At 50.4% G+C, this 26,860-nt stretch overlaps 1 protein-coding gene across 1 annotated transcript in view; it reads left to right on the top strand.

The window, feature by feature from the left end:
• Window positions 1–26,860, top strand: part of METTL14 (methyltransferase 14, N6-adenosine-methyltransferase non-catalytic subunit) — a 64,249-nt gene that overhangs the window by 1,846 nt on the left and 35,543 nt on the right. The window lies entirely within an intron of this gene.

The raw sequence follows: 26,860 nt of genomic DNA on the forward strand, positions 1-26,860 counted from the left end.
TCTCCACAGGTAAAGATTCTGAACCAGTATACCTCACACAGCCGGCTCAGGTAGGGTATAATGCAGGTGGGTAGGACTGTGGTGTCACCCGCAAGGCTTCTCCACAGGTAAAGATTCCGAACCAGTGTACCTCTCATGGCCCGCTCAGGTAGGGTATACTTAGACTGCGAGGGGAAACACCTGTATTCACATCTGGGGGGACGATTCTTGCATATTTGATGTAGAATTTCAACGCGCAGTGGGTTACAGAGACTTAACGGGGTAAAATCCCTGATCCTATTCCTCACAATGGATCTGTCAAACTCATCATGAGCCATCCTTTAAGGCCGGTTTTACACATCCGGCTTTTTACCGGTTTGACGGATGCGGCGCACACCAGTACAGTATGATACAGTACACTGGCAGCGCCGCAACATCCGGGTCACATGTTCCGGTCACATGACAGCATGTGACCGGCGCTTATTGCGCTGCCAGTGTACTGTATACACTGTACTGGCGTGCGCCGCATCCGGCGAAAAGCCGGATGTGTGAAACCGGCTTAAGAGATGCATCACCGCCATCGTGAGAAGCTTGGCCTCAATATAAAATAGTGCTGGACTGGTCCCAGAGTTTGTGCCACTATTAGTGGGTGTACACTATTGGGGATACTTATTAGGCTGCTTTCACACATCAGTTTTTGCCATCAGACACAATCCGGTTTGTGCCTGATGCAACGGATCGGTTGCAGATTGTGTAAAAACTGATGCGACGGATCTAGCAAAAAACTGTTTTGTTTTGTTTTTTCTTCATACCGAGAGAGAGAGCCCCCATCATCACCGCACAAACCAGTACTACCGCTCCCATCATCACCGCACAAACCAGTACTACCGCTCCCATCATCACCGCACAAACCGGTACTACTGCTCCCATCATCACTGCACAAACCGGTACTACCGCTCCCATCACAAACCGGTACTACCGCTCCCATCATCACCGCACAAACCGGTACTACCGCTCCCATCATCACCGCACAAACCGGTACTACCGCTCCCATCATCACCGCACAAACCGGTACTACCGCTCCCATCATCACCGCACAAACCGGTACTACCGCTCCCATCATCACCGCACAAACCGGTACTACTGCTCCCATCACAAACCAGTACTACCGCTCCCATCATCACCGCACAAACTGGTACTACCGCTCCCATCACAAACCGGTACTACCGCTCCCATCACAAACCGGTACTACCGCTCCCATCACAAACCGGTACTACCGCTCCCATCACAAACCGGTACTACCGCTCCCATCACAAACCGGTACTACCGCTCCCATCAGCACCGCACAAACCGGTACTACCGCTCCCATCATCACCGCACAAACCGGTACTACCGCTCCCATCACAAACCAGTACTACCGCTCCCATCAGCACCGCACAAACCGGTACTACCGCTCCCATCATCACCGCACAAACCGGTACTACCGCTCCCATCACAAACCAGTACTACCGCTCCCATCATCACCGCACAAACCGGTACTACCGCTCCCATCATCACCGCACAAACCGGTACTACCGCTCCCATCACAAACCAGTACTACCGCTCCCATCAGCACCGCACAAACCGGTACTACTGCTCCCATCACAAACCAGTACTACCGCTCCCATCATCACCGCACAAACCGGTACTACCGCTCCCATCATCACCGCACGAACCGGTACTACCGCTCCCATCATCACCGCACGAACCGGTACTACCGCTCCCATCATCACCGCACGAACCGGTACTACCGCTCCCATCATCACCGCACGAACCGGTACTACCGCTCCCATCATCACCGCACGAACCGGTACTACCGCCCCCCATCATCACCGCACACACGCAGGCGCTACCGCCCCCCATCATCACCGCACACACGCAGGCGCTACCGCCCCCCATCATCACCGCACACACGCAGGCGCTACCGCCCCCCATCATCACCGCACACACGCAGGCGCTACCGCCCCCCATCATCACCGCACACACGCAGGCGCTACCGCCCCCCCATCATCACCGCACACACGCAGGCGCTACCGCCCCCCCATCATCACCGCACACACGCAGGCGCTACCTGAGTGACGTCACCGCTGACAGCGCGATTCACTTCAGTTGCTGTGTGGAGTTCACGGAGAACAGCGGTGTTCTACGGCCGCGCTCACTCAGCTTCCGATGTAGACGAGCTGAAAGCCTCGTGGGACCTCGTGTGGATTACGTCGGACCTGAAGGCGTATTTGGGGATTAATAAAGTCGTGAAAAAGAGTGGGTTTTTTTGGCTTTTATTTCAAATAAGGGATTTCTTTGTCGCTCTATTGGGAGACCCAGACAATTGGGTGTATAGCTACTGCCTCCGGAGGCCACACAAAGTATTACACTTAAAAGTGTAAGGCCCCTCCCCTACTGCCTATACACCCCCCGTGGGATCACGGGTTCCTCAGTTTTCATGCTTTGTGCGAAGGAGGCTAACATCCACGCATAGCTCCACTGTTTAGTCAGCAGCAGCTGCTGACTTTGTCGGATGGAAGAAAAGAGGGCCCATACTAGGGCCCCCAGCATGCTTCCTTCTCACCCCACTTTTGTCGGAGGTGTTTGTTAAGGTTGAGGTACCCATTGCGGGTACGGAGGCTGGAGCCCACATGCTGCTTTCCTTCCCCATCCCCTTAGGGCTCTGGGTGAAGTGGGATCCTATCGGTCTTCAGGCACAGGAGACCGTGCTCCGTCCACAGCCCTGGGGATCTGCTGGACATGGAGCTGAGTATCGTCAGGGACAAGGCCCTGCTACATTAAGGTACTCTGTGTCCCCGTACAAATCGCGCACACACACACCAGCATTGCTGGGTGTGATAGTGCACCGGGGGCAGCAGCGCAGCGCGCTCGTGCTATACTCACTACAGCTTGCTGAGTGAGTTTGTGTTAGGAACTACCGCGCCGACCGCTGATGGCGGTTTTTACAGCAGCGCTGCGACGCGGCTGGGACTTGTGGTGCGCCGGGGACTTCCGCGCTGGCCGCGCTTATACGGCGGCCGCGCTTATAAATCGAGTCCCCGGCTTTTGCGGCCTAGTTCCGTTTCGTTCCCGCCCCCAGGCCTGCCAGTCAGGGGAAGGGCGGGAAGCTGTGCTGAACTTCAGCGCCGAGGGTTGGAGTCTGCTTAGCATACTCCAACCCCCCTCACTGGGCACAGTGGGACGCCAGTTTCCCGCACTTTGTCTGGGGCACGCCCACGGCCCGCCCCTCTTCACAGGACGCTGGCAGCCATTCCTGTTTGCAGTCTCAGTGGAGAAGGGAGACAAGCTCTGGGAGACCCAGACACGAGATTCTGGCGACCACACACCCGCTTGGAGCGGGCGGTAAGCGGCACCTCGGGTGCTGACACCACTTGTGCCGAAGTGTTCATTTGTATATGCTTGTATTCTATACATTGCCCTGTACGGTCGCTATTCTTGGCTATATACCCTCCTAGATTGCTAGACAACATGTCGTCCGCAAAAGGCAAGGGGGCCAAGACACAGGCTTTCTATGCTACCTGTACCATATGTGCGGCTGTTCTACCGGCTGGTGCCACTGACCCCCATTGTGTGCAATGTTCGGCCCCTGTGGCACTTGCTCAGCCGGGGCCTCGGCTAGAGGTGGCCCAAGGAGAACCACCTGTGAACACTGTCCAGGTGACAGGGACGGAATTTGCAGTTTTTGCTGATAGATTGTCTGTGACTATGACTAAAATCCTTGAGACTTTGCAGTCCAGACCGGTACATCAGACCATGGGCACTGTTGATTCAATGCTCCCTGGCCCCCCTCATTTGGAACAAATCCGTGCTCCGGGGGGGTCCCATGCATCCCGGGGTGATGGCTCTGACACGGACGACAGTCCCAGACAGCCTAAGCGAGCTCGCTACGAGCGACCCTCGACTTCATCTCACTGGTCAGGGTCCCAGCAAGAGGACTCTCTATATGATGAGGCAGAGGTAGCTGATCAGGAGTCTGACCCTGAGACCGCTCTCAATCTGGATACACCTGATGGGGACGCAATAGTGAATGATCTCGTAGCGTCCATCAATAAAATGTTGGATATTTCTCCCACAGCTCCTCCAGTGGAGGAGTCAGCTTCACAGCAGGAGAAATTCCATTTCAGGTATCCCAAGCGTAAATTGAGTACTTTTCTGGACCACTCTGACTTTAGAGAGTCAGTCCAGAAACACCACGCTTATCCGGATAAGCGTTTCTCCAAACGTCTTAAGGATACACGTTATCCCTTTCCCCCTGAGGTGGTCAAGAGCTGGACCCAGTGTCCAAAGGTGGATCCCCCAATCTCCAGCCTTGCGGCTAGATCCATAGTGGCAGTGGAAGATGGGGCTTCACTTAAAGATGCCACTGACAGACAGATGGAACTCTGGTTGAAATCCATCTATGAAGCTATCGGCGCGTCGTTTGCTCCAGCATTCGCAGCCGTATGGGCACTCCAAGCTATTTCAGCTGGTCTTGCGCAGGTTGACACTGTCACACGTACATCTGGTCCGCAAGTAGCGTCCTTAACCTCCCAAATGTCTGCATTTGCATCTTACGCTATTAATGCTGTCCTAGACTCTACGAGCCGTACGGCAGTGGCGTCCGCCAACTCCGTGGTTTTACGCAGAGCCTTGTGGTTAAGGGAATGGAAGGCAGATTCTGCTTCCAAGAAGTGCTTAACCAGTTTGCCATTTTCTGGTGACAGACTGTTTGGTGAAAGATTGGATGAAATCATTAAACAGTCCAAGGGTAAGGACTCATCCTTACCTCAGCCCAGACCAAATAAACCCCAACAGAGAAAGGGACAGTCGAGGTTCCGGTCCTTTCGAGGCTCGGGCAGGTCCCAATTCTCCTCGTCCAAAAGGACTCAAAAGGATCAGAGGAGCTCAGATTCTTGGCGGGCTCAGTCACGCCCAAAGAAAGCAGCCGGAGGAACCGCTACCAAGGCGGCTTCCTCATGACTTTCGGCCTCCTCTCTCCGCATCCTCGGTCGGTGGCAGGCTCTCCCGCTTTGGCGACATTTGGCTGCCACATGTCAAAGACCGTTGGGTGAGAGACATTCTGTCTCACGGGTACAGGATAGAGTTCAGTTCTCGTCCTCCAACTCGATTCTTCAGAACTTCTCCGCCTCCCGGCCGAGTCGATGCTCTTCTGCAGGCGGTGTGCTCTTTAAAGGCAGAAGGAGTGGTGATCCCTGTTCCTCTTCAGGAGCAAGGTCACGGCTTTTACTCCAATTTGTTTGTGGTACCAAAGAAGGACGGGTCTTTCCGTCCTGTTCTGGACCTTAAACTGCTCAACAAGCATGTGAAAACCAGGCGGTTCCGGATGGAATCCCTCCGCTCCGTCATCGCCTCAATGTCTCAAGGAGATTTCCTAGCATCAATAGCCATCAAAGATGCTTATCTCCACGTGCCGATTGCTCCAGAGCACCAGCGTTTTCTACGCTTCGTTATAGGAGACGAACACCTTCAGTTCGTAGCCCTGCCTGTCGGTTTGGCGACAGCCCCAAGGGTCTTCACCAAAGTCATGGCAGCAGTAGTAGCAGTCCTGCACTCTCAGGGTCACTCTGTGATCCCTTACTTGGACGATCTACTTGTCAAGGCACCCTCTCAAGAGGCATGCCAACACAGCCTGAACGTTGCGCTGGAGACCCTCCAGAGTTTCGGGTGGATCATCAACTTTTCAAAGTCAAATCTCACCCCGACCCAATCGATAACATACCTTGGCATGGAGTTTCATACTCTCAGCGATAGTGATGCTTCCGCTGGACAAACAGCGTTCACTACAGACAGGGGTGCAATCTCTCCTTCAGGGCCAGTCGCACCCCTTGAGACGCCTCATGCACTTCTTGGGGAAGATGGTAGCAGCAATGGAGGCAGTCCCTTTCGCGCAGTTTCATCTGCGTCCACTACAATGGGACATTCTCCGCCAATGGGACGGGAAGTCGACGTCCCTAGACAGGAACGTCTCCCTTTCTCAGGCGACCAAGGATTCTCTTCATTGGTGGCTTCTTCCCACCTCATTGTCAATAGGAAAGTCTTTCCTACCCCCATCTTGGGCGGTGGTCACAACGGACGCGAGTCTATCAGGGTGGGGAGCAGTTTTTCTCCACCACAGGGCTCAAGGTACGTGGACTCAGCAAGAGTCCACCCTTCAGATCAATGTTCTGGAAATCAGAGCAGTGTACCTTGCCCTACAAGCCTTCCAGCAGTGGCTGGAAGGCAAGCAGATCCGAATTCAGTCGGACAACTCCACAGCGGTGGCATACATCAACCACCAAGGAGGGACACGCAGTCGGCAAGCCTTCCAGGAAGTCCGGCGGATTCTGACGTGGGTGGAAGACACGGCATCAACCATATCCGCAGTTCACATCCCGGGCGTAGAAAACTGGGAAGCAGACTTCCTCAGTCGCCAGGGTATGGACGCAGGGGAATGGTCTCTTCACCCGGACGTGTTTCAAGAAATTTGTCGCCGCTGGGGAATGCCGGACGTCGACCTAATGGCGTCCCGGCACAACAACAAGGTCCCGGCCTTCATGGCACGGTCTCACGATCTCAGAGCTCTGGCGGCGGACGCCTTAGTTCAAGATTGGTCGCAGTTCCGGCTACCTTATGTGTTCCCACCTCTGGCACTGTTGCCCAGAGTGCTACGCAAGATCAGGTCCGACTGCCGCCGCGCCATCCTCGTCGCTCCAGACTGGCCAAGGAGATCGTGGTTCCCGGATCTGTGGCATCTCACGGTAGGACAACCGTTGGCACTACCAGACCGGCCAGACTTGCTGTCTCAAGGGCCGTTTTTCCATCAGAATTCTGCGGCCCTGAGCCTGACTGTGTGGCCATTAAGTCCTGGATCCTAGCGTCTTCAGGATTATCTCAAGAGGTCATTGCCACCATGAGACAGGCTAGGAACCTAACCTCTGCCAAGATCTACCACAGGACGTGGAAGATATTCTTATCTTGGTGCTCTGCTCAGGAAGTTTCTCCCTGGCCATTTGCTTTGCCTACTTTTCTTTCCTTCCTGCAATCCGGGTTGGAAAAAGGTTTGTCGCTCGGCTCCCTTAAGGGACAAGTCTCTGCGCTATCTGTATTTTTTCAGAAGCGCATAGCACGACTTCCTCAGGTACGCACGTTCCTGCAGGGGGTTTGTCATATCGTCCCTCCTTACAAGCGGCCGTTAGAGCCCTGGGATCTGAACAAGGTTCTAATTGCTCTTCAGAAGCCGCCTTTCGAGCCTATGAGGGATGTTTCCCTGTCTCGCCTTTCTCAGAAAGTGGCTTTTCTAGTAGCGGTCACGTCTCTTCGGAGAGTGTCCGAGCTAGCAGCGCTGTCATGCAAATCTCCCTTCCTGGTATTTCACCAGGATAAGGTGGTGCTGCGCCCGATTCCGGAGTTTCTCCCTAAAGTGGTATCCCCTTTTCATCTCAATCAGGATATCTCCTTACCTTCTTTGTGTCCTCGTCCAGTTCATCAATGTGAAAAGGATTTGCATATGTTGGATCTGGTGAGAGCACTCAGAATCTACATTTCCCGCACGGCTCCTCTGCGCCGCTCGGATGCACTCTTTGTCCTTGTCGCTGGCCAGCGTAAAGGGTCGCAAGCTTCCAAATCCACCCTGGCTCGGTGGATCAAGGAACCAATTCTTGAAGCCTACCGTTCTGCGGGGCTTCCGGTTCCCTCAGGGCTAAGAGCCCATTCTACCAGAGCCGTGGGTGCCTCCTGGGCATTACGGCACCAGGCTACGGCTCAGCAGGTGTGCCAGGCTGCTACCTGGTCAAGTCTGCACACTTTTACCAAGCATTATCAGGTGCATACCTATGCTTCGGCGGACGCCAGCCTAGGTAGACAAGTCCTTCAGGCGGCGATTGCCCACCTGTAGAAAAGGGTCGTTTTTACGGCCCTATCATGAGGTATTATTTTACCCACCCAGGGATTGCTTTTGGACATCCCAATTGTCTGGGTCTCCCAATAGAGCGACAAAGAAGAAGGGAATTTTGTTTACTTACCGTAAATTCCTTTTCTTCTAGCTCTAATTGGGAGACCCAGCACCCGCCCCTGTTTTTTTGTATACACATGTTGTTCAGGTTGAATGGTTTCAGTTCTCCGATATTCCTTCGGATTGAATTTACTTAACCCCTTAGTGACGGAGCTAATTTTCACCTTAATGACCAGACCAAATTTTGCAATTCTGACCAGTGTCACTTCATGAGGTTATAACTCTGGAACGCTTCAACGGATCCCAGTGATTCTGAGATTGTTTTTTCGTCACATATTGGACTTCATGTTAGTACCAAATTTAGGACAATATTTTTTGCGTTTATTAAAGAAAAAAATTGAATATTGGCAAAAATTTTGAAAATTTAGCAATTTTCAACTTTTGAATTTTTATACCGTTAAACCAGAGATTTCTGTGACACAAAATAGTTAATAAATAACATTTTCCACATGTCTACTTTACATCAGCACAATTTTGGAAACAAAATTTTTTTTTGTTAGGAAGTTAGAGGGGTTCAAAGTTTATCAGCGATTTCTCATTTTTACATCAAAATTTACAAAACCATTTTTTTAGGGACCACATCACATTTGAAGTGACTTCAATAGGCCTAGATGACAGAAAATACCCAAAAGTGACACCATTATAAAAACTGCACCCCCCAAAGTACTCAAAACCACATTCAAGAAGTTTATTAACCCTTCAGGTGCTTCACATGAACAAAAGCAATGTGGAATGAAAAAAAGCAAAAATTAAATTTTACCTAAAAATGTTGCTCTAACCCAAATTTATTCACTTTTAGAAGACCTAACACAACAAAATGGACCCCAAAACTTGTTCCCCACTTTCTTATGAGTGCGCCGATACCCCACATGTGGTCAGAAACCTCTGTTTGGACAAATGGGAGGGCTCGGAACAGAAGGAGCAATATTTGAATTTTGGAAAGCAAATTTGGCTGAAATAGATTGCGGGCACCATGTTGCATTTACAGGTCCGCTAAGGTACCTAAACAGAAGAAACCCCTCACAAGTGACACCATTTTGGAAACTAGACCCCTCAAGGCTTCTATCTAGGGGTATAGTGAGCATTTTAGATCCACAGGTACTTCACAGATTTTGTTAACGTTACGTTGTCATATTGAAAATTTTAATAATTTTCTCAAAAATGTTGCTTTAGCATCAATTTTCTCACTTTTTCAAGAGGTAATTCCAAAAATTTGACCTCAAGGTTTGTTAACCACTTTTTTATGAGCGCGGTGATACCTCACATGTGGTCTGAAACCTTTGTTTGGACAAATGGGAGGGCTTGGAACAAAAGGAGCAATATTTGAATTTTGGAAAGGAAATTTGGCTGAAAAAGATTGCGGGTACCATGTCACATTTGGAGGACCCCTAAGGTACCTAAACAGCAGAAACCCCACACAAGTGACCCCATTTTGGAAACTAGGCCCCTCAAGGAATTTATCTAGATGTTTGGTGAGTACCCTGAACCCCCAGGTGCTTCACAGAATTTTATAACGTTGAGCCATGAAAAAAAAAAAAAAATTTTACCACAAAATTGTTATTTCAACCAGGTAGCTTTTTTTTTTACAAGAGTAAAAGGAAAAAATTCAGCATAACATTTATTGTGCAATTTCTCCTGAGTTTGGCGATATCTTATATGTGGTGGAAATCAACTGTTTGGGCGCATGGCAGGGCTCGGAAGGGAAGGAGTGCCATTTGACTGCAAAATTGGCTGGAATCAATAGCGGACGCCAGGTTGCATTTGGAGAGCCCCTGAGGTGCCTAAACAGTGGCGGTCCCCCACAAGTGACTCCATTCTGGAAACAAGACACCTCAAGGCTTTTATCTAGGTGTATAGTGAGCAGTATGAATCCACGAATACTTCACAGAATTTGATAAGCTTAGGTTGCCATATTGAAAATTTTCATTTTTTTCACAAAAATGTTGCTTCAGCATCAAATTTCTCACTTTTTCAAGAGACAACAACAAACCGTGGACCCAACAGGTTGTTATCCAATGTCTTATGAGCACAGGGATACCCCACATGTGGCCAAAAACCTCTGTTTGGATAAATGGGAGGGCTTGGAATGGAAGCAGCACCATTTGAATTCTGGAAAAGTTGAAATAAATTGCGGGCACCATGTCACATTTGCAGGGCCCCTTGGGTACCTATACATTAGAAACCCCCACAAGTGACCCCATTTTGGAAACTGGATTTTATTCAGGAGTATAATAAGCATTTTGAATCCACAGGTACTTCACAAAAATGTTGCTGTAGCAACCAATGTCTCACTTTTAGGCTATGTGGCCATGAGCCAGTGACACAGCGTCTAGTACACAGTGTCAGCCTCCTGCAGAGATGTGAGTGTTGTCCACGGGAGAACGCAGCTGCCCATGCCCACGATTTGGGTTCAGGCCGCTGTGGAGCTCTATGCTACCTGCAGAGAACACTCATCTCCGCAGCATAAATTGACATGCTGAGGCTCGGGAAGCTGCGCCACAGGTCAGTTTATGTGGCGGAGAAAAGAAGCACATTGGGCATGGGATTTCTAAAAATCCTTCCACTGTGCTTCTACTGCACAATGCAGCGTTATGGACACAGGGAAAACACTCTGCGCCCAAAACGCTGCAAATCCCGATTGTGGGCGCACAGCCTAAAATGCTACAATGGATGAATGGATACATGTCAAACATATATAACGTCCCACCCCCTGCATATTCTAAGCTGGCGCCCTTTAGTGCCTTTCATGTGGCACTAAAGGGTGCCTAGCCTTGTATTTAGCCCCCCAAAAAAATAATTAAAATAAACGACGTGGGGTCCCCCCCATTTTTGATAGCCAGCTAGGGTAAAGCAGACAGCTGTAGCCTGCAAACCACAGCTGACAGCTTCACCTTGGCTGGTGATCAATTTGGAGGGCTCCCCAGGCGTTTTTTTTAAAAAAAAAAAAACGTGGGGTCCCCCCCAAATTAGATCACCAGCCAAGGTGAAGCGGACAGCTGGGGTCTGGTATTCTCAGGGTGGGAAGAGCCATGGTTATTGGACTCTTCCCAGCCTAAAAATAGCAGGCCGCAGCCGCCCCAGAAGTGGCGCATCCATTAGATGCGCCAATCCTGGCGCTTCGCCCCAGCTCATCCCGCGCCCTGGTGCGGTGGCAGACGGGGTAATATATGGGGTTGATACCAGCTGTAATGTCACCTGGCATCAAGCCCTGGGGGTTAGTGATGTCACGGCATCTAAACAGATACCAGACATCACTAACCCAGTCAAGTAATAGACAAAAAAAAAAAAGACAAAAAAAAAATTTATTTGAAAAAAAAACTCCCCGAAACATTCCTCTTTCCCCAATTTATTGAAAATAAAGAAATTACGGTCGCTGTAATCCGCTGTAATCCGTGAGGTCCCACGCCGACTCTGGATCTTCTAGAATATGGGGGGCACGTTCAGGGAACGTATCCCCCATTTTCTGGAAGAGCAAGCTCTCCATGAGCAGTGTGGGTGCAGTAATCTGAGAATACTGCACTCACACTGCCCCGGTCCAACTTAGGGCAGAGTGACCTGCAGTAACCTCATTCCAGAATATGAGGGGCACGCTCACAGAACGTACCCCCCATTTTCTGGAACAGCAGTCTCTCCATGTGAGGACCACACTCCTCACATGGAGAGACTGCTGATTACTGCACTCACTCTCCCCCGGTCCACAGTGGAGCAGCCTGTGCATCAGTGACGTCAGCGTCCCTGCAAGACTGACGTCGCTGATGCACAGGCTGCTCCACTGTGGACCGGGGGAGGAATCCAGCTGACAGCCGCTGTCTGCGCATGCGCCGTCAGCATTCAAGAAGGAGGCGGCGTGATCGCGGGACGGATCACCAGACAGGTAACGTATGACCGGGGGCTGGGGGGGGGGGGGGTGATGGGGGGTGATGGGGGGTGACCTAGTGGGACCTGGGGGGACCTGGGGACACCTTTCTGCCGCATGTGACGTGTCACATGCGGCAGAAAGAGCAGAATGAATGCGGGGGAGGGGGGGTGGCTCTGGAGACCCGGAGGGGGCTCCGGTGACCAGAGGACTCCGGTGGACCGGAGGAGGGGTCAGGGGGAGGACATTTCCCTCCGATCTGAAATGTTTGATCATTTCAGATCGGAGGGAAATGAATGCAGAGCCGGCGGCGGCAGTTTTCAGCGCGCGTCGGCGCCATCTTGCACGCTCCGGAGGGGGGCTCTGAAGAACTGGAGGGGGCTCCAGGGACCAAAGAGCTCCGGTGTACCGGAGGAGAGGTCAGGAGGGGGACATTTCCCTCCGATCTGAAATGTTTGATCATTTCAGATCGGAGGGAAATGAATGCAGAGCCGGCGGCGGCGGGAGTTTTCAGCGCGCGTCGGCGCCATCTTGGATTTTCCGGGGGGGGGGGGGTGTTGGATGGATTTCTCCGGTACCGGGGGCTTTGGGGGCACTAAGGGCTCACATTTATTTCTCATCTGACATGTTTGATCACGTCAGATGAGAAATAAATAGATTTTACCAGCCATTTTTTTTTTTTTATGTTGTCGCCGGTATACGGTGTATACCGGCGATCGCATTAACGGGGTGCATAAAAAACACCCCGATTCATAATCTGGGGGGTCTCAGCTACCCCCGGTAGCTGAAACCCCCGAGATTTTTCGTCACTGGGGGGCGCTACAGGGTTTTTCCGGCCTGACGTCTCAAGACGTCGGAACAGAATAAGTACCCTGTTTTTCCGACGTCTTGAGACGTTAGGCCGTCGCTATGGGGTTAAACCAGTTTATTGGCTTTCCTCCTTCTTGCTTTTGCACTAAAACTGAGGAACCCGTGATCCCACGGGGGGTGTATAGGCAGTAGGGGAGGGGCCTTACACTTTTAAGTGTAATACTTTGTGTGGCCTCCGGAGGCAGTAGCTATACACCCAATTGTCTGGGTCTCCCAATTAGAGCTAGAAGAAAAGGAATTTACGGTAAGTAAACAAAATTCCCTTCTTTTTGGTGTTTGTGTTTATTTACTTCCACTTTAGATTAATCATGGGGGGTGTCTCCTAGACGCCTGCCATGATTAACCTAGGACTTAGTGGCAGCTATGGGCTGCCATTAACCCCTTATTACTCCGATTGCTACCGTACCAGGGCAATTCGGGATGAGCTGGGTAGAGTCCCGGGACTATCGCATCTAATGGATGCGGCAATTCCGGGCGGCTGCTGGCTGATATTTTTAGTCTGCGGGGCTCCCTATAACGTGGGGCCCCCCATCCTGAGAATACCATCCTTCAGCCGTGGGGCTTTACCTTGGCTGGTATCAAAATTGGGGGGAGGCGGGGGGGCACGTCATTTTTTTAATGTATTTCTTTTACTGCAAGATATAGACCCGCCCACTGGCGGCTGTGATTGGTTGCAGTGAGACGGCTGTCACTCATCGTGGGGACTCGTCTAACTGCAACCAATCATAGGCGCCGGTGGACGGGGGAAGCAGGGTATACGAGATGGAATAATGAGTGGCTGGCATTTTCAAAAGCAGGAGAAGCCGCCGAAGCAGTGTGACAGCCGTGCAGCGCCGCGCCCATGATCGGTGAGTATAAAGGAGGGAGGGAGAGACCGACAGAGAGACGGACCGACCGACACATCGATAGAGACTTTTTACACAATGTCTGGCATGCCCAGAAACAAAAACCGGATCCATTGTTGGTTTCCGGCATATTACAGATGACGCCGAATCCGGCGACTATAGGCTTCCGTTATACAACATGCCGTATGGCGTTTGATTTGGCGTGGTCCGTTTTTTCACCGCAGCCAAAAAACACTACATGATGCATCCTTTCTGGCCACCGGACAACGACTTTTCGCTGGATCCGGCGGATGCCGCATGCAACGCAAGGCCATCCGGCACAATCCGGCTTTCATACAAGTCTATGAGGAATAAAACGGATCCGGCGCCGGATCAGTTTTATTCGTTTTTTGCCGGATTGTGCCTGATGCCAAAAAACTGATGTGTGAAAGCAGCCTTAAAGGAAATCTGTCGGCAGGTTTTTGCTACCTCATCTGACAGCAACATAATGTAGGCAAAGAGATCCTGAATCCAACGGTGTATCCCTTAGATTACTGACTGCAGCCCTTCTGACTAGAGATAAGCGGACTCTCAGATATACTGGACTGGTAGGTCCCTGTTATCTTTTTTTTTTTTTTTTTTTTCTTTTATCCAGTTCCGGTCCAGAATCCGGTCCCCATAGAAGTTTATGGGGGACCAGAATCCGGAGATTAAAAAACATTGGTAGAAGGAATTGGGGTATAGGTACGCGCACGCGTACTACCAAGGATCCGTCATGGCGGCACACTGCTCCCAGGTTGCACATTCTCTTCTAGTGCCGTGCATTATTCTGATCGCATAGGCACTGCTCTCAACACCGACTGGCCTTCCCTGGCGTCTGTGATTGGTTGCAGTCAGACGCGCCCCAGCCTGTGTGACAGCTTCTAATAATAATAATAATCTTTATTTCTATAGCGCCAACATATTCCGCAGCGCTTTACAATTCAGGAGGCTCATATACAGATACTGAAACCAATCACAGGCACTGTCTGTGGGTCAGTATCAATGGTATAAAAACAAATAAAACAATTGGTGTAGGGTTCTCGCATACTATGATACCCAGCACAGATAAAGCCCATGGCTACAGGCTGCAGCCCCCAGCCCCTGTGCTCATCTTGGCTGTGTATCAAAGTAAGAAGCGCTGCATGGAAAAATTTTTTTTTTTATTTAAATAATTTTTAAAAATGACATGCGGCCCCCCCCAATTTTGATACCTACCCAAGATAAAGCCTGACAGCTGGGGAAGCTCTATGCTTATTGGTGCACCCCACAGCCTAAAAATAGCAACCTGCCAGCCAGAGTGCTGGATCCGGATCAAACACCTGGAATCCCAGGTACCTTTTGAAAACCGTGCGGATCCAGACATTTACGGTCTGGATCCACTCATCACTAGTTCTGACAACAATCAAAGAATTTAGATTCAGAAAACACAGAAGAGCTGGGTGAGCTTTCCCGCCCATACCCGGCAGAAATTGTGCATGGACTGTGATGCACACTGATAAGGGAAGCACAGTTGGGTTTTTGGTTTTTTTTTTTTAACTGTCTTCAGCTTGCATAGGAAAAACCTGCTGACAGATCCCTTTAATGATGTATTTAGCCTTCCTGTTAATATTTTTAATTAAATGTGTGTATATGTTCAAGTAGTGTAGTGCGAGTGTATTAATATACTGTCATCTGCTGCTCTTTCCGCGATTCAGTGCTGTTCTGCTCCGCTTTTCAATGACATCACGCTCTGCAGGATCTATGGGTCATATACTACGTTCTGTGTAACCCAGAAGTGTCTTATAATGCAAGTCTATGGAGCGTCAGAACGAGGGCTCTATAGTAAGTTTATGAAGCGTCAGAATGAGGCTCTATAGCAAGTCTATGGAGCGTCAGAATGAGGCTCTATAGCAAGTCTATGGAGCGTCAGAATGAGGCTCTATAGCAAGTCTATGGAGCGTCAGAATGAGGCTCTATAGCAAGTCTATGGAGCGTCAGAACGAGGCTCTATAGTAAGTTTATGAAGCGTCAGAATGAGGCTCTATAGCAAGTCTATGGAGCGTCAGAATGAGGCTCTATAGCCAAGTCTATGGAGCGTCAGAATGAGGCTCTATAGCAAGTCTATGGAGCGTCAGAATGAGGCTCTATAGCAAGTCTATGGAGCGTCAGAACGAGGTCTCTATAGCATGGGTCCCCAATTCCAGTCAAGGGCCGCCAACAGTGCATGTTTTCAGGATTTCCTTAGTATTGCACATGTGATAATTTAATCACCTGCACAGTTGATGATTCCAACACCCATGCAGTGCTAAGGAAATCCTGAAAACATGCACTGTTGGCGGCCCTCAAGGACTGGAGTTGGGGAACCCTGCTCTATAGCAAGTCTATGGAGCGTCAGAACGAGTCTCCATAGCAAGTCTATGGAGCGTCAGAACGAGTCTCTATAGCAAGTCTATGGAGCGTCAGAACAAGGCTCTATAGCAGGGGTCTCAAACACGCGGCCCGCATGCGGCCCCTCAGGGTAGTTCGTGCGGCCCCCAGGCCCGTGCCCCTGGTCACTATCGCGGCAGGGGCCGCAGCCACTGTCTGCGCTTTATGTCAGATGAATGTGTTGCTGGCACTGTGCTCTCACGCCGGCAATACATTCATCTCACATAAATCACTGACAGTGACACTGCAGCTGCCGCGATAGTGACCAGGGGCACGGGCCTGAGGGCCGCACAAAGCAGAGATGAGGCAGCGGAGGGGGCGCGGGACAGGTGAGAAGAATGGAGTGTGTGTCTGTGTGTGTCTGTGTGTGTCTGTGTGTGTCTGTGTGTGTCTGTGTGTGTCTGTGTGTGTCTGTGTGTGTCTGTGTGTGTCTGTGTGTGTCTGTGTGTGTCTGTGTGTGTCTGTGTTGCACGTTAACCCCTTAGCGACCTATGACATACTGGGTACGTTATGGCTCCCCTGGTACATTAAGGACCCAATGACGTACTCAGTACGTCATTACGAAATCGCAGCCCGAGGCTGCGATCGCTGCAAATACCTTAGATTCGGGGAGGAGGGGACCTCAGGAGGGGTGGTGTCTCCTCCCCGGACCTACGGAGGCTGTGATTGGCTGACGAACGCCGCTCAGCCAATCACAGCCACTAATGTTTTCAGCCATTGAAAATCGCTGAAACATTGAAATCCAGCCAAGATCAGGGCAGCTGTAGCCCTGATCATTGGCTGGAGCTGGGTGACCTGTGTTTCACCCGCCCCCAGCTCTGATTGGCGAGACCAGCCTTGTGACCGATCTGTCCAATCACTGTGGATCTGGGGCCAGAGACCACTCCCCTCAGCTTCACTCCGGAGTCTGTGGAAGGTGAGGGGAGCTGCTGATCCATAACTACAGGATGGGGACAAAGTGCGCACATTACTATGAGATGGGGATAAGGCTGGGGACATTACTATAGGATGGGGGACATTATTACTATAGTATGGGGATACTACTATAGGATGGGGACTAGGATGGGCACATGACTATAGAATGGGTACAAGGCTGGGGACATTACTATAGGATGGAGACAAGGTGGGCACATTACTATAGGATGGGGACATTACTACAGGATGGGGACTAGGATGGACACAGTACTATAGGATGGGGACATTACTACAGGATGGGGACAAGGTGGGCACATTACTGTAGGATAGGGACATTACTACACGTGGACAAGGATGGGAAACATTACTATAGAATAGGGATAATGCTGGGGACATTACTATAGGGTGGGGACAAGGTTGGCACATTACTAAAGGATTGGCACATTACTATAGAATGGGGACAGTACTATAGGATGGGGACATTGCTACAAGGGGACAAGGATGGGGAACATTACTATAAGATGGGGGACAAGGATGGACACATTACTATAGATTGGGGACATTACTATAGGATGGGGACAAGGATGAACACATTACTATAACATGGGGACAAGGATGGGGAACATTACTTTAGGATGGGGACAAGGATGGGGTACAATACTACAAGGGGACAAGGATGGGCACATTACTGTGGGATAGGGCACAATACTACAAGGGGACAAGGATGGGCACGTTACAAACAATATGGGGAACATTACTAAAAGATGTTGGTCAAAATTTCTATATAGTGCTAATTGTAAGACTATTAGTTACAAGAAAGGAATAAAATGTAAAAAAAAAAAAAAGGGTTTATATTTAAACAAAGAATGTGCACGGTTTGCTATAATGAACAAGTGAAAATGTTCAAAATCAGTGATCCAAAGGTGTGTAAAAATAAATATATTATATAGGGTACCAATAAAATGTCACTTTGTCCTGCAAAGAATGCGGCCCCCCAAATTATTTTTTTTTTCCTCTGTGCGGCCCAAACACCCAGCCGAGTTTGAGACCCCTGCTCTATAGCAAGTCTATGGAGCGTCAGAATGAGGCTCTATAGCAAGTCTATGGAGCGTCAGAACGAGGCTCTATAGCAAGTCTATGGAGCGTCAGAACGAGGCTCTATAGCAAGTCTATGGAGAGTCAGAACGAGGCTCTATAGCAAGTCTATGGAGAGTCAGAACGAGGCTCTATAGCAAGTCTGGAGCGTCAGAACGAGGCTCTATAGCAAGTCTGGAGCGTCAGAACGAGGCTCTATAGCAAGTCTATGGAGTGTCAGAACGAGGCTCTATAGCAAGTCTATGGAGCGTCAGAATGAGGCTCTATAGCAAGTCTATGGAGCGTCAGAACGAGGCTCTATAGCAAGTCTATGGAGAGTCAGAACGAGGCTCTATAGCAAGTCTATGGAGAGTCAGAACGAGGGCTCTATAGCAAAGTCTGGAGCGTCAGAACGAGGCTCTATAGCAAGTCTATGGAGTGTCAGAACGAGGCTCTATAGCAAGTCTATGGAGAGTCATAACGAGGCTCTATAGCAAGTCTATGGAGAGTCAGAACGAGGCTCTATAGCAAGTCTGGAGCGTCAGAACGAGGCTCTATAGCAAGTCTATGGAGTGTCAGAACGAGGCTCTATAGCAAGTCTATGGAGTGTCAGAACGAGGCTCCTATAGCAAGTCTATGGAGTTTCAGAACGAGGCTCTATAGACTTACATTATAAGTGCTCGGGCTTGGAGTGAGCTGGATAGTTACAATTCCGGTTACAACACTGGGAATAGGAACAGAACTGTGCTGGATCCTGGACAGAGCAGTGCATGTATTTGGGGCTAAAAAGCACAAACCTTTTTGCAATTGGGTTTTATTAAAAATGTTGCACACTTTGTGCTTTTACAGGCTTTTTGTTTTTATGTGTATTCAACTAATCTGTGGTCATAAACTAGGTGAGAGGAGCTAAGAAAAAGACAGAACAGTTACAAACGTTTCTCATTTCATAGGAATGCGCTCACTGACAGATTCTCAGTAAACTCCTAACTCAGCCTGCAATAGACAATGCTACACAGGGGCTGTAGAAGGGAAGCAGTGCCAAAATTCAAATACGTTTTCATTTAAAAAAAATATTTGTAGCCCCAATGAAATGCATTTAAGTTAAAAAAAAAAACAAAAAACACAAAACAAAAAAAAAAAAAACCCTCCAAAAGTGGACAACTGATTTCATGGCAGGGTGCCATGGACATAACATAAGGAAGCAGCAAATCTTCATTTATCATTGCTGTGTCCTGTCTGTTACTATTTCTTGAGGGTTTCAAGTGACCTGTACCATAGACTTCAAGGGAGAGAGAGTCCTCATTCATTGAGAAACTGTCAAGATTGCTGTAACAGTGACTTGATGACAAAAGCAACTTGTATGGTTGTGATTAATGTCTTTTTATGCCAGATTCATAGACAACGTTCATCTGGGGTCTTCCCAATATTACAAGTGAAGGCGTATCACAATGACTTAGGCTGCTTTCACACTACGTCTTTTTAACATGCGTCCTGAACGTTTTTTTAATGCAAAAACGGATCCAGTGCAAATGCGTTTTCATTTCAATGCATTTGCAATGGACTCGCGTCAGCATGCGTTCACCTGCGTTTGCGTGCGTTATAGTGAGGATCCAGCGACTTGCAGTTTTTTAACATTTTTCAAAAACGCTACTTGTAGCCTTTTTGAGCTGCGTCCAAATACTGCAAATTGCTGGATCCTGACTAAACAGCACGCAAGCGCATGTGAACGCTGGCATGCTGATAGACAGGATCCTGCTTGCTCTACTGAGCATGCCCAGAAACCAGCCTCTCTCCCCCCTCCCTCTTTGTCTCTCTCTCCCCCTCTTTGTCTCTCTCTCCCCCTCCCTCTTTGTCTCTCTCTCCCCCTCCCTCTCTGTCTCTCTCTCCCCCTCCCTCTCTGTCTCTCTCTCCCCCTCCCTCTCTCTCTCTCCCCCCCTCCCTCTGTCTCTCTCCCCCTCCCTCTCTCTCCCTCTCTCCCCCTCCCTCTCTGTCTCTCTCTCCCCCCTCCCTCTGTCTCTCTCTCCCCCCTCCCTCTGTCTCTCTCTCCCCCTCCCTCTGTCTCTCTCTCCCCCTCCCTCTCTGTCTCTCTCTCCCCTCCCTCTCTGTCTCTCTCTCTCCCCTCCCTCTCTGTCTCTCTCTCCCCCTCCCTCTCTGTCTCTCTCTCCCCCTCCTCTCTGTCTCTCTCTCCCCCTCCCTCTGTCTCTCTCTCCCCCTCCCTCTCTGTCTCTCTCTCTCCCCCCTCCCTCTCTGTCTCTCTCTCTCTCCCCCTCCCTCTCTGTCTCTCTCTCTCCCCCTCCCTCTCTGTCTCTCTCTCTCCCCTCCCTCTCCCGCCTCCCCTCTCTCCCGCTCTCGTCCGCCTCTCCCGCTCTCTCCCGCTCTCTCCCGCTCTCTCCCGCTCTCTCCGCTCTCTCCCGCTCTCTCCGCTCTCTCTCCCGCTCTCACTCTCCGCTCTCTCTCCCGCTCTCTCTCCCGCTCTCTCTCTCCCGCTCTCTCTCCCGCTCTCTCTCCCGCTCTCTCTCCCGCTCTCTCTCCGCTCTCTCTCCCGCTCTCTCTCCCGCTCTCTCTCCCGCTCTCATCTCCCGCTCTCCTCTCCCGCTCTCTCTCCCGCTCTCTCTCCCGCTCTCCTCTCGCTCTCTCTCTCGCTCTCTCTCTCGCTCGCTCGCTCTCCCCTCCCTCTCTGTGTCTCTCTCTCTCCCCCTCCCTCTCTGTCTCTCTCTCTCTCTCTCTCTCTCTCTCTGTCTCTCTCTCTCTCTCTCTCTCTCTCCCCCTCCCTCTGTCTCTCTCTCTCTCTCCCCCTCCCTCTGTCTCTCTCTCTCTCTCCCCCTCCCTCTGTCTCTCTCTCTCTCTCTCCCCCTCCCTCTCTGTGTCTCTCTCTCTCTCTCCCCCTCCCTCTCTGTGTCTCTCTCTCTCTCTCCCCCTCCCTCTCTGTGTCTCTCTCTCTCTCCCCCTCCCTCTCTGTGTCTCTCTCTCTCTCTCCCCCTCCCTCTGTGTCTCTCTCTCTCTCTCTCCCCCTCCCTCTGTCTCTCTCTCTCCCCCTCCCTCTCTGTCTCTCTCTCTCTCTCTCTCTCTCTCCCCCTCCCTCTGTCTCTCTCTCTCTCCCCCTCCCTCTGTCTCTCTCTCTCTCCCCCTCCTCTCTGTCTCTCTCTCTCTCTCTCCTCCCCTCCCTCTGTGTCTCTCTCTCTCTCTCCCCCTCCCTCTGTCTCTCTCTCTCCCCCTTCCCTCTCTGTCTCTCTCTCTCTCTCTCTCTCTCTCTTCCCCCTCCCTCTGTCTCTCTCTCTCTCCCCCTCCCTCTGTCTCTCTCTCTCTCCCCCTCCCTCTGTCTCTCTCTCTCTCCCCCTCCCTCTCTGTCTCTCTCTCTCTCTCTCTCCCCCCTCCCTCTCTGTCTCTCTCTCTCTCTCTCTCTCCCCCCTCCCTCTCTGTCTCTCTCTCTCTCTCCCCTCCCTCTCTGTCTCTCTCTCTCTCTCCCCCTCCCTCTGTCTCTCTCTCTCCCCCTCCCTCTCTGTCTCTCTCTCTCTCCCCCTCCTCTGTCTCTCTCTCTCTCCCCTCCTCTGTCTCTCTCTCTCCCCCTCCCTCTGTGTCTCTCTCTCTCCCCCTCCCTCTGTCTCTCTCCCTCCCCCTCCCTCTGTCTCTCTCTCTCCCCCTCCTCTGTCTCTCTCTCTCCCCTCCCTCTCTGTCTCTCTCTCTCCCCCTCCCTCTCTGTCTCTCTCTCTCCCCCCTCCCTCTCTGTCTCTCTCTCTCCCCTCTCTCTCTGTCTCTCTCTCTCTCCCCTCCCTCTCTGTCTCTCTCTCTCTCTCCCCCTCCCTCTCTGTCTCTCTCTCTCTCTCCCCTCCCTCTCTGTCTCTCTCTCCCCCTCCCTCTCTGTCTCTCTCTCTCTCTCTCTCTCTCTCTCTCTCCCCCTCCCTCTCTGTGTCTCTCTCTCTCTCTCTCTCTCCCCCTCCCTCTCTGTCTCTCTCTCTCCTCTCCCCCTCCTCTGTCTCTCTCAAATTCAAATATGCTTTATTGGCAGGACCAAAATACAATTAGTGTTGCAAAGCAAGAGAAATACAGTAAGTGTGGTGGGAGGGGATCAGGGTTATGGGAGTTGGGGGCACAATTTGGGCTCTGACAGTCCATTTAGGGGTCTTAGGTTCCCCTCAGCTTATGACATGTGGTGACATATTGGGCGGCGATCTCCACCATTGATTCCTCTTCCCCCAGTAGGAAGCGGAGTTTCATGTCCTCATCCATGGATGGAAAGCCCGGGTATGGGTGGTAAATTTCTGGAAGTGAGAGGCCCTCACTGCTGAGTATTTGTCACAGTGCAGTAGGAAATGCGTCTCGTCCTCCAGAGCCCCTTGCCAGTGGTGGCACAGTCTGTTCTCCCGCGGCTTGTATGTCTGTCGGGGCCGCCCTGTTTCCCACCTGTAGGCTGTGGGCACTCAGTCTGTACAGGCTCAGGGTCTGCCTGTCTTTGGGGTGGCGTAGGCCTTTCCAGATATGGGGCCAGAGTGCAGTCCCTTTGCAGTGACCGTAGATGGTGAGTTTCTGGGAGTTCTCTAATTCACTCTTCCAGTCCTCTATGTATTGCATCTTGCAGCTCTCAGAGATCTCTTTTATTTGGGCTTTTGTCAGGGTGTGTTGCTGACTTTGGTTGCCGCAGTTCTTGGCTTGCTCTGGGCTCCGGCTCAGCAGGGCTTTATGATGGTAGAGCTAGGGTTGCTGTTCTGTATGTGCGCCTGGTGTGATAGTGCCCTCTTGTGTATAGTGAACCATAAGGGGAATCGGCCCAGCTCTGCCGACAGGCTATGTTTGAGGTGCTGCGATGGACCTTGGAGGAGATATTTACAGAACTCATGTGGAAGACTTCGGTAGGGCTGGAATCCACTTTGTGTGGTCTGGGTAGGTCACTGGGCCCCATACCTCGCTGCCATATAACAGTATAGGGGTGATGACGCTGTCAAATATCTTGAGCCAGACTCTCACAGGTGGTTTGAGGTGGTACAGTTGTCTTCTAATGGCATAGAAAGTTCTGCATGCTTTTCCTTTCAGGGCTTCTGCTGCTTGCTTGAGGCTCCCGTTATTGCTTAGCTCCAGACCGAGGTAGGTATAGCTGCTAGTTTTCTCCAGCGTGGAGCCATTTAATGTGAAGGAGGGAGTGTTTATTTTGTTCTGGTTCTCTCTTCTGAAACACCATGACTTTGGTCTTCTTTTGGTTGATGGGAAGCGCCCATGTGGTGCTGAATGTTTCCAAGTACTGCCAGGCTATCTTGGAGGCCTTTCTCAGTTGGGGAGAGTAGCAGGAGGTCATCTGCGTACAGCAGGATCTTCACCTTTCGGTCATGCAGACTGAGGCCTGGAGTGGGGGAGGACTCTAGAGCTGCTGCTAGTCCATTTATATAGATGTTGAATAGAGTTGGACTCAGGCTGCAGCCCTGTCTGACCCCACGGCCCTGTCGAAGAAAGCCGTCCTCTTTCCGTTCACCTTCACGCTGCACCGGTTCTCAGTGTATGAGCTCTTGATCACGTCGTAGGTTTTGCCACCTATTCCGCTCTCCAGGAGTTTCAGGAACAGGCCTGGATGCCACACTGAGTCAAAGGCCTTTTGAAGTCCACGAAACATGCAAATATTTTCCACTGTTTTTTGTCGTGGACGTGGGTCTTGATGAGGCTTTGCAGGGTGTAAATGTGGTCCGTGGTGCGGTGGTTTGGCATGAACCCAGCTTGGCTTCTGCGAGGACGGTCACCCTGGGTGAGGAAGGCGATAATCCTTTATTAATGATGCTGTTAAACCGTTTTCCCAGAATGCTGTTGACACAGATCCCTCTGTAGTTTGCTGGGTCATATCGGTCTCCACTCTTGTAGATGGGCGTTATGAGACCTTGATTCCAGCTTTGAGGAAAGTAGCCGGAAACTCAGGACGTGTGTGAATAGTTTTGCCAGTGCTGCATGTATTTCTGGGGAACTGTATTTGATCATCTCTGGCAGGATGCCATCACTGCCCGCGGCCTTCTTTCATTTTAGCAGCTTTGATTCTGTCTTTTATTTCCAGCACACTGATTGGTATGTCCAGAGGATTTTGAAAGTCCTTGATTGTCTCCTCCATGTCCCTCAGTTTAGTCATTATATGCTCTTGTTCTGGGGTTAGGTCGTCTTCTGGATATTCTTGTAGAGGCCCTTGAAGTAGCTGTGCCAGATGTTGCCATTTTGAATGTGGAGGGTGCTTTGCTTGGACTTGTACCGATATGGCTCCATGTCTCCAGAATGAGTTGTCCTGGAGGGAGTCTTTGAGCTGCTGCAGTTTGTGGAGATGTGCTTTTGTTTTTTTCCTCCTTGAGGGTTCGCTTGTATTGCCTCTGTAGGGTGTCATGGACCACTCTTAGCTCCTTGTTGTCCGGGTCTCTGTGTTTTTGATTTGAGGCTATCCTTAGGGAGTTGCGCAGTGTCTTGCATTCTTTATCAAACCATTTTTGGCCTTGTTTATTTGTAGGTCTCTTGGAGTTGGTCCTTCTGAGGCCTGCTAGCTCTGCCATGGTATATAGGATGTTATTAAAGTCGTTTTACTGCCAGGTTGACCCCTTGCTGGTTTGATGTATACGATTTTGTGTGAAAGTTTACAAGCAGCTCTTTAATCTCTGTTCTGTTGGTCGTGTTGGTGTATTCATGGCTAACTGTTTGGGCCACTTGAAGGATGTGGCAAGTTGTGGAGACAGCTCAAGTGGGGCTTTTGTGTGGGTGACTTGTCCGTGGATCTCAGGTACAGCAGTGTCTGGTTGTGGTCTGACATGTGGGTGTCGGGGGTGACTATGAAGGCATTTATGTTTGCTGGGTCTATGTCTGTTATGGCATAATCCACTACACTACTGCCCGTGTGGGAGTTTAGTGTAAATCTCCCTAATGAGTCACCCCTGGTGCGCCCGTTCAGTATATGCAGCCCCAAGCTCCGGCACAGGTTCAGCAGTTTTCTGCCGCTTTTATTCACCACTCTGTCATAGCTGTTTCTTGTTGTCTGTACTGAGTCTCTGTAGAAGGGCTCATCTCCCAGGACGTATGTGTTTCCGTCAGGTGACAGGTAGTCCTTCTCTGTACCTGTCCTGGCGTTCAGGTCTCCACAGATGAGCACCTTACCTTTGGACTGGAATTGGGCAGCCTCCCTCTGCAGTTCCTCATAGATGTCCGGCTTATAGTATCTGGATTCTGATGGAGGGATGTAGGCTGCGCAGAGGTAGATGTCCTGCTGAGAGGTGAGGATGGAGCTACTTATTCTCATCCAGATATGGCTTTCTCCTCTTTTTATTGCCTTGATATGTTCTTGGATCTCCTCCTTGTACCATATTAGTATGCCCCCTGAGCAGCGGCCGTGTTTGGTGTTCTTGTTTTTCTGGGCGGAGACAGAGAATTCCTTGTATCCCATGGGTGCGAGAGATTCCTCCTCTGCCCGGGCCCATGTCTCCAGGAGGATCTGGATGTCAATGTTCTTTAGCCTTTGTTTGAAGTCTGGGTCATTTGTCTTGGACCCAAAAGCTGAGGCATTCAATCCTTGAATGTTCCAGCTGCTGATAACTAAGGATGTCATATTTAGTTGATATACCTTATAATGAGGAAGGATAGATTTTCGTAGGACATAACCGGATTTAGTGGTGGGTTTGGGTGGCATATTTTAGTAGTGTCCTAAGAGTTTGCTGCACAATGTGTTGAGCAATGTCCTTATTTCTGCCATGTTGCTGCCCTCTGTTGCTTTGTATTGCCATTTTGGGGCATGTGGTCTTGAGTATTTCTGCCATCTCTGTGGACTCTCTCCGGGGGTCTCTGTGGGCTGCCATCTGTTTGGTGGGTGTCTTGCTTGTGGTCTTGGAGGTCTGTTTAGAACCATGTCCTTTAGCTCTCTTGCTAGATGGCTGACTCCTTGTTTATTGAGGTGTTTGTCGTCATAGAGGTGATAAAGCGTTATTTCAGGGTGTCTTGCCAGCTGTATGTTTGGTGCTGAGGTAATACTGGCGGCCAGCTCTGAGTTGATTTGCTGGGTTATTTGTTGGTGTACATCTTTCCTTGGAAGCAGGGCAGACAGGATTATTTTGGTTCTGGGGAATTTTTGCTGGGCTGCTAGTGCGAGTTTTGATAGGTCCTTTGTGACTGTCTTTTGGTGGATATCGTTTGTGCCAGTGTGTAGTATGAGGTGTGTGGGCTCGGTGAAATATGGGTTACTGATCACCTCCTCTGCTTGTGGGATCGTTGAGCAGTGAATTTTTATAACCCGAGCCGTCGGAAACAGTCTCTGAGTGTCCAGGTATTTCCCATTTGAGTCTATTATTAGGACTATATCAGGATCCAGTGTTTTATTTGGGCCATTTGTTTTCTGTGTGTTGGGTCTCTGAGTGTTGGTTGCCCTTGTTTGTTGTGATGATGCATTTTCATTGCTGGGGTTGATGGTAGGGGTTTCCTTCGTGTTGTTGGGTCCAGGGGTGTTGGACACCCTGATATGCTGTGCTGGTGGGGCTGTATTGTTATTGCTGGTGTTATGTGTAGAGTCCGTCTGGCTGAGGTTGTCGCAGGTCTGTGATATATCTGGCACCAGGGTAGTTGGTGCAGGCATTTGTTTTGGGGGAGTGCTTATACTTTGAGGTGCCCTCTCTGTTTTTTGTTGTAGGATTGAGGATTTTAGCTGGGTTATTTCTTCTTTGAGGTATGCATTTTCTTCCTGCAGCCTTTGAAGTGACCTTTGCAATTCCCACAGGTCTGTTTTCACACTTGATATTTCCCCCCTCAGTTGGTCATTTGCATTTTTCTCACCTTGGCTTCTTTGAAATTCTTCTTTGAATTGAATAAACTCGCATTCTAATTGGGCCAAGCAGTCTCTGAGTATATCCCTGGGGGGTTGTGATGATT

The sequence above is a fragment of the Anomaloglossus baeobatrachus genome, chromosome 1, assembly GCF_048569485.1.
Source record: "Anomaloglossus baeobatrachus isolate aAnoBae1 chromosome 1, aAnoBae1.hap1, whole genome shotgun sequence".
Taxonomy (NCBI): Eukaryota; Metazoa; Chordata; class Amphibia; order Anura; family Aromobatidae; genus Anomaloglossus; species Anomaloglossus baeobatrachus.